This window comes from Gavialis gangeticus, unplaced genomic scaffold, assembly GCF_001723915.1.
Source record: "Gavialis gangeticus isolate Ggan-Ray unplaced genomic scaffold, GavGan_comp1, whole genome shotgun sequence".
In the NCBI taxonomy this organism is placed as follows: Eukaryota; Metazoa; Chordata; order Crocodylia; family Gavialidae; genus Gavialis; species Gavialis gangeticus.
In genome coordinates, this window is record NW_017728992.1 from 35,805,344 (window position 1) to 35,814,137 (window position 8,794).

Below are 8,794 nucleotides of genomic sequence, written 5' to 3' on the forward strand. Positions count from 1 at the left end.
GCTGAAAAATTAAAGAAAAACTTCACAACCTTTTTTATAGCTGGACCAGTGAGTATATATACTCATATTTCTATGCATAATGTGTTAATGTATATAGAGGGTTTATAATAAATTTAAGTGTGCTTGAAGCTTTTTTTTATTCACCTTCTGGCAAGCAAACTCTGGTGAGCAATGTCATTTGCAAGAATGTTTTTCCAACAAATAAAATTTCAAATTGTATTGAACATTTACAGAAGCCAAATTAAAAAAAAACGTTATTTCATCAGAAAGAATAAGGGAAATGAAAAATATTACATTTCATAGGTAAAATTCCATATATCAAAGTGTCAAAACAAGTGCTCCAAAATAGCTATGGATTATCAGAAAAAATGTTTTAAAGCAAGAAATGTGTTCAATAAAATCTCAGTGGGCACATCTATATGCAAAATTAACTTGACAGAATAAACTCTAGCTCAGTTCAGGCTAGAGTTTGTTCTGCTTGGGCACCACTTTTACACATGTACCCAAGCCCACAGAACATTTTGCTGGGGTCCTGGCAGAGGGCTCCAGGGTTCAGTCTTCCAGTCTAGGGCTGCTCCAACCCACCTCAATGTGCTGTGAACGGGCTGGCTGTGGTGCGGGGGGGAGGTAACTTCAGTGTGGGACTAGCTGGCAGGCAACCTCTGCATTGAAGCACCCTCATGTCCTAGCCATCCCTGTCAGTATCTACATGTGTGTTGTGGTGCATTAATAATTTACAAGTGCTAACTTACTGCATAGTTAGTTTACTGTTGTCTAATACAGCCACGTGTGTAGCTGTTGAGACTTCTCTGTGGACCTAATTAGGCAACTCCGCAGTAAACGTCTCGTGTAGATACTCCCAACTTGTTTATGAATAATAGTTTTTTTTCACCTTGTTCCAGTTCTGTTGTTTCTACTATGTCAAACAAAAAATGCTTAGATACTATTTCAAAGTCCAGTTACTACTCCATGGTCTAAGGTATCACAGATATTTCCTTATTCTAATGGCAAAATTACTCTAGTGTCTTGGATAAGTGTCAGGAAGTAGTAGGGGAGTATTGACTTTGTAATTGTGACCACTATGGTTAAAACAAAACAAGCCCTATCTAGCAGGTTTGAGGATTATGAGTAACAGGCATTCTGTGGAAGAATTCTTTGAAAGACTGATAAAGATTCCAAACTACCCCAGAGCAATCTGGGGAAATCTATTATATTGAAGTAAGACTACATTAGAAAACAAAAGCAAAAGGTTTTTTTGTTGTTGTTGCTCTCCTTTTGTTTCTAAGCAAAATAAGGCTTTTAGAGCTTCCTTTGCATCTTGAAACTGTTGCTTCAGAGGCACCATCTGTCAGTCAATAGAGAGTTACGGAACTAAGTTTTTTAACATGTACATGCTATTTTCATTAATAAAGCAGCAAATTGAGACATCCCTATATATGTGCCCAGGGGAAGATATCACAAAGATTGTCTCCTTTTCTTGTCTTCCCACATGGTACGATTAAATATAATTAGGATTGTTTGATAACCTATTCAAAAGTATAAAACTAATTCAAGTCGTGTTTACATGGAGAATTTACTATCCCTGGTGTGTGGTTCCCAAACTCTGACAGAGTACCACTAATTTAAAATGATACAGACTTAAGTACCACTGGCAATCTTTTCATACACATAGGTAACAGATTATGTATTAAAACATCAAAACACTTGGTAATCATAAAATATTGTTTTATCAGTTATGGTAGCCATGTAAAACAATTGTAAATTGGAAAAAAAAAACCTAGTGTAACCCAGGGGTTGACAACATTTTTGGCCAGAGTACCAATAAAACCACAATGTATACCCCGTAGGGTGCCAGAGTGAGGTCACACTAGAAAAACAAAACTGGTGTGAAGGGTACATGGCAGGATGCCCAGCATATTAATACAGTTAATAAACATAAATGTTGCTTTCTTTTTTAAAAGTTAATTTCAGGTTTTCTAATAATTCTAAATCTGGTGACAATAAATAAAACTTTATATACTATGTTTCTTCCTGTGTATTTTTTTTGTTAAGGATGTTATGGTGGGGAGAGGAGAGCAGAAGAGAGGGAAAAGAGAGGAAGGAGAGAGAAGGAAGAGAGGGGAAGAGGAGAAGAGAGAAAAAAGATGGAGAAGAGAGGAAGAGAGGCAAGGGGAGAAGCAGATATAGGAGAGGTGCTGCAGGCAGGCTAGCCCAGCTGGGCCTTTGGGAAGGTGGCAGCTGGAGGGGGGGTGGGCGGGCTAGGAGTGGGAGCTGCCCCAGGGCTCTGCAGACTTGGGCTGTGCTGGGGGTGCTCACCAGCACTAGAGGTGGAGCCCGTCCTGGACTGTGCAGCCCCGTGGGCATGGGGCACAGCCACCTTGCCCACAGGGGAATCCCATCTGGCTGGGGCAGGACACTGGGCTTAGGGGGCTCCTTGCTTGTGTGAGTTGGGCACAGTGCAAGCAGCGGTTCCCTGGGCTATGGGAATAGCTGCTGCAGGCAGCACTCAGAGCTGAGCTGGCCAGGAGCCCACAGCACGGCGTCCCTGCACAATGCCTGCCCTGGCCCTAGCCCTGGGCCCTTGAGGGGAGATGTAGGTGGGCAAGGCCAGGGCTTGGACAGACTAGGGCAGCTGTGGCAGCCCAGTTCACATGGTCGGGTCCTGGGAGCAGGGACAGCTCCCTGGGATGGTTCCTGGGAGTTCCCAGGCCCTTGCAGTGGGGGTGACTCTACCTTGCTGGCACTGTGCCTGGTGCACAGGGAGGCTGAGCTCAGAGCCAACCCTGCCCTGAGACAGACATCCTGCCTCAGCCAGGTGGCATCCCCTCATGGAACTGTATGCACCCAGCCAGGCCCCTCCCAACTGCCTACCTGCCACAGCCCTTCCTGGGCTGACTTTGGCCCTGTCACTGTGCACACCCTGGGGTAGACACAGGAGCTACCTGCCCCCCGGAGTTATGTGCATGGATCAGGCAACTGCTGCTTCACTCTGGACTCTGCGTGTCAGGAACATCCCAGAACTTATGGCAAGAACACCCAGTGCCAGTCATGAATTGGAGGCTAATTAGCATGCACATTCTTTCTGTAGGGGATATCTGGATTAGACACGTAGAGTAGTGTTGAGCTAATGGGTCTCTATGGCTTGAGACACTGTTGGCTCTGGTAGATGCCAGCTGAATTAACTGTCTGGTAAATCATGAACCTTTTGGCTTTGGACTAATATATATATATATATAGTTTGTACTATATGTAGGTAAGTACAAAAGTGCTGCTTAAAAGTGAGTTTATGGAATACCTATGCTAAAACTTGCAGAAGTTTCAAAAAAGGTAAAATGCATCAATTCTGCATGAGCTAAGTCTATGGGTACCCATAGTTAATTGCCTAGATGCAACTTACTACAGGCACATTTATTTCTAAGTCAGTGTTTTTAAATTTGTTCCCCACTTCCATGTGCTCAGGAGAGCAGGGTCTGACAGTAAAAGGGGAAAGGTAGGGGCTACAGGTGGAAGAAGTTGAGGGGAACAGAGTGCAAGGGACCCACCTTACCCCTCCCAGATTTATTTTCCTACCTGTACAGTGGGAAGAAAACAAATTCAAGGCAAACTTCCAATAATTAGATTATATACCTGGAAAACTTTACCATACAGTAAAAGCTGAGTTATCCGGCACCTTACAAGCTGGCATGCTCTGTTAACTGGTATGCTGGCTTGTAAGGGAAAAGTGAAACTCTAAGTGCCCACTGTGGCGAGGCATTGATGCAGCGGGAGGGGTACCAACACCCCAGACGTGGCAGGAAAGGCGGCAGCCCGAACTGGCAGACGCTTGTTCGGGCTGCTCAGTTATCCTGCATATTTTATCTGGCATGTTCCATTCCCTATGGGTGCCAGATAACAATACTTTTACTGTATTAATAAATTTTCCATACATAGAATCAAAGTATTGGCAGGGGTGGGGTGTCTTACATTCAGCTTCATCTTATAGTCAAGTAAATATGGCACTTACTGGATATGTCTATGTCCATGGCCTCTATATTTCTTACCATATATTGATAGTGCAAGTGCTATGGTCTGGCCTGTGTTTTAAATATATTTATATATCATACCAGCATTTCTTTTTAAGACGTATTTAATGGAGTCACTTATTGAATCCTACCAGTTAGCAGTATATTACTTTACTTGTAAAGGAAAGTGACTGAGAACACTTAGTTGCAAAAGCTCTATGATTAATGTGTGTTAAAGTAAAATTAAAACTTTATGTCCCCCTACACACAAAGTGATTGGAAAGGCCACATTAGCACAGCTAATTCATTACACCACAAAGCATCATTATGTAAATACTTCAAATTTATATATTAACAGCATTTATTGTATAACATAATGTGGGAGGAAATATTTTCATTATGCTATTAAACTGTATACACTGAAAGTCATCTACAGTACATTTGGCTGTATACTTTGTTTTGACTACAAAAGCTGTATGACATTGAGTATATGATGGGAAGGTTAGTTTAATAATTGTAGCAATTATGGTTTAAATAAATCTCCTATTCCTGGAATATCATTAAAACTCCTTTTTATCATTACTTTGCTCCTATTCATTTAGATGGTGAATGGTGAAGGGCAGTAATAGAAGAAACTCAGATTTTAACTCACTTATTCAGACACTAGGAGATGGAATCCTTCCCCACATACTTATCATTGGGCCAAAGAGAGAGCACAGTAGGGAGCATGACTCACTATATTGTTAAGAGGTTCAGTCCTCCTATCCCTGCTCCCAGGGATTACTTTAAGCCATTGCTGTCCAATTTCTTATTGGCTGGTGGTTACATACCCAGTGGGCTGCACCAGTGGATGCCACATGTCTCAGAGGGTGCACCAGCATGGGCCTTGGCTCCCTGGGAACTCTCCCACTTCAGTAAGCATCCATGCACTTTTTACCCCCTTCCCTGTGCTGGGCACATGGACACTTCTCCTGTCCATCTGCATAGGGCACATAGGTGCTTCATCCCCGGTGCACTGAGTATGTGGGCTCTTCTGCTGCAACTTGTGAGTGGGTACAGGTGTCCCCACCCCACCCCACCCTCAGCTCCTATAGTGTAGGCTTCTCTACACAGGCACCCCATATCATGGATTTCCCTGGCACTATGAGCCATGCTGCACTGCTTTGTTCCATCGCCTGGGACAGAGCCCACCTATGCTATGTTACCAGAGGAATGAGCTACATCCCTGTAGCGTCTCACGTAGACCCACCCTCTGAGAATAGTTTGTCAGCACAATTTAGCAGTCTGCATTCTAAATCAGGACACTTCCATATTATGCTCTATTTTATTTCTGAAAACATGTAAGTTTAAAAACAGTGTAACTACCATACTTTATCTTCAAGGCCCAAATTAAAATGAATAAATACATAAATAAGTCTAAAACAAGTTATACAGAACTTTTCAGAAGCACCATACATAAAGCATGGACAAATTAAAACAGAAAAAAAATAACAGGATTAAATATTTCTGTCTGCCTTTGATATATATATGGTTTCATTTATATTGTGCTGCAACTTGTGAGTGGGTACAGGTGTGTGTGTGTATATATATATAAATAGTGTGTGTGTGAACTGGGTATGTGGGCTCTTCTGTTGCAACTTGTGAGTGTGTACAGGTGTACCTTCTTTTAGTAGGTTTCATTTATATATATATATATATATATATGTACACACACACACACACACACACACACACACACACACACACACACACACACACATTACCAGTTTCAACATACCTTTAAAGGGAAATAGTGAAACAAGAATAAACTACATATCTACTTATAATTATCTTCAGGGTCTATTTTTTCTGTTATAAAACATGGAATATTTTAACCACCTGAAGAAATATAATAAAAATAATGTATTCTTGTTTTGACAAATGAATGGCTCAGTAAAAAGTCATTAATCATCAAAATTAAGGTCTGGATTTTGCAAAGGGGTTATGCATAAATACAGGTTTTTCCTATGCAGTTTCCCTTTGCAGGCTCAAGGGCTAATTCATGATAGGTGGTGGTACATGTGTCATTGTACAATTGTAATCTCCCTTTTTGTAGTTAATATTTTATTAAAGAGTTGTTAAGTACAATGTATAATTCCATAAATATTAAACTCCACTAGGAACATAAATCAGGCACAAACATACAAAAAATGACTAAATAGAGCACATAGGTTCAAACACACTCAAAGCTCAGAAGTATTCTTTTAGCTAATTTCTCTTGCAAAGATGAAATTTTAGCAGTAGTGTATTAAACTAGATAGGTTAAAATAAATGAAACCTACTGAAAGGAGCATATATAAGCAAACAGCCATGTATACTTGATTACAGAGCGAATGGCATAATTCAGGAAAACTTCAGCAGCAATTTGTTACTGAAAAGTAGTCAAATCCCTGTATTTTTGGTGGTGGATGTATAAAAACATTTTCACTGATGTCAAGACAGATTAAAATTACGATTATCCTTGTTCTTTGACCTTTCAAAACAGGAGAGTCTTATCGTTAATATTACATACCATAGCTTTATCTCATTTTCTACTGAAAGCTTTCTGTGGTCTCCACCTTCCCATATTTGTCTTGCAGTGTGAAGCTTAAAAGCAGCACGGACCTTTCAGACTTTTTCTGAACTTTTGTTTTGAGCATTAGTCTCCCATACCTCTTCCTGCAATGTGGACCTTAGGTGTACCCTATATTGCCATTTAAGGTACATTTGCACTGCATTACCAGTGTAAATATTTACATTTCTGAGGAAATAACCCTAGCCCATTTACTCTGCATGTTTCAGCATTGAAATGAAATGTTGAGGATGTTATGAGTGGAACAGAATATACAAATAGTTCAGGAAAGTATTCAAAGAGATCTTGAATTTTAGAATTCAAAGAGATATTGATATATTAGAGACCTGGACAATAAATTACACTCTCCATCCAGTAGCATAACAAGGGTCGGGTAGCCACATCATGCATTGACTTTCCCGGGGGTGGGAAACACTGTCATGGCAGCTCCATGATCATGCCAGTGAAACAGTGGCAGGTGAAAGTCACCACTGCCCCTGTGTGTTACAGCTGCCCCAAGAACCAGCTTCATGATTACTAGGATTGTGCAAGTCGGCAGCGATCCTATATGGCTTCGGATCCAGCCGCTTTGGATGGCTATGATCTGATCTGGAGTTCTGGATTAGTTTGCTGCTTAGATCCAGCTGAAGCTCCATCTATAGGCGATAATGGGGGATGAATGAAATATCTATAACTTTATTTTAGCTCCAATTTGTGTACAACTTGCAGGGGTGGTAGCCTGTGCTGAGGGCATGAAGCTTGTCTAGTTTCAAGAAAATTGGTGCAGGGATTTGGGAGTAACTTCATCCCAAATTCTTGAAAGCAAAACTCCTGTCACATCTATGTGTTACATCACAGCAGGCTGAAAATTGCTAGGTTGCTAGCCCCTGGTAAGTCCACAAAGTCTGCTAAGTTTCAAGAAGGTTGGTGCAGGGGTTGTGGAGGAACGGTACCCCAAGCTGCTGAAAGGCAAAACACGTGACACAAATGACCTTGTGTGTGTTAAGGTGCAGTGGACTGAAAACTGCAGAGGTGCTAGACCCTCATGAGGCCACAAAGTCTGCCAAGTTTCAGGAAGATGGGTGTTTGGGGGAAACTGCACCCCAAGCTGCTGACAGGCAAAACTCGTCATGTGGGTGGGTGCTTGGGTGACTGCGTCTGTCTTGGGACACAAAGGGGTTAAATCTAGTGCAGGCCTGGTTGCTGGGCCCTGCCAGGACATGAAGCTTGCCAGCTGTGTGTGTCTCACTGGGGGAGTCTGTTGCCCTGCTTGGGCAACTGCATCTGTCTTGGGGCACAGCGGGGTTAAATTTAGTGCAGGCTTGAGTGCTGGGCTCTGCCAAGCCATGAAGCCTGCCAGCTGTGTGTGTCTCGCTGGGGGAGTCTGTCATCTGGGGTCTTTCACCCCAAGCTGCTGGCAGGCAAAACTCATGATGTGGGTGGGTGACATTGTGTGTGTGGTAAGGTGCTTCCTTCCTGGTGCTGGGGCCACTGCACAACGCAGCACTGTGCCCCAGTGAGGTCTCCTCCTCTCTTACAGCCTCACGCCCAGTTCTCCACTTTATGTGACAACAGGTAAAATAACTTAGCTGGCTCAACAGAAGCAGCAGCAGCAGCAGCATCAAAGGTACCCAAATGGAACTTTCACAGAGCCTTTCTTTTTATAAAGGAATTGACAGCAAGAAGTAAAGATGTTGTGTTGTGTTGTGTTGTGTTGGACATATGATATTATTCATGGTGTATGATGGCTTATCTTGTGTTTTTATGTCTATATGTGCATTATGAGAAACAAAGGACTACTTAAAAAAATGTATCTTTGGAATCTTTAGGGTTGAAAACCCCTTTGTCAAGCTGAGGAAGGACCTGCAGTTGGTGCTGGATGGAAGGAATGGTAAAGAAGCCAGAGGCTGGTCTGGCCTGCAATTCAGGCAACAAAACCAGTCAGCAAAAATGGAAATGGAGGCATCGGGGGTGAGGGACAGGCTGGGATGGGGGTAGGGGGGAAAGGGGGATGTAGCAGTGTAGGTAAAAATGTAGAGGTGCCTGGGGTGTCAGATGTCTGGCAGGTCACAGTTTGCCAGAACTCCACTGTGTATATGGAGTCCATGAGTTTCTGTACCTACTACCTAGGAGGCTGATGAAGTGCAGTTCATAGGCCCAGCTCTGAAAAGTGGTTTGTACATTCAAACAAGCACCTAACCTC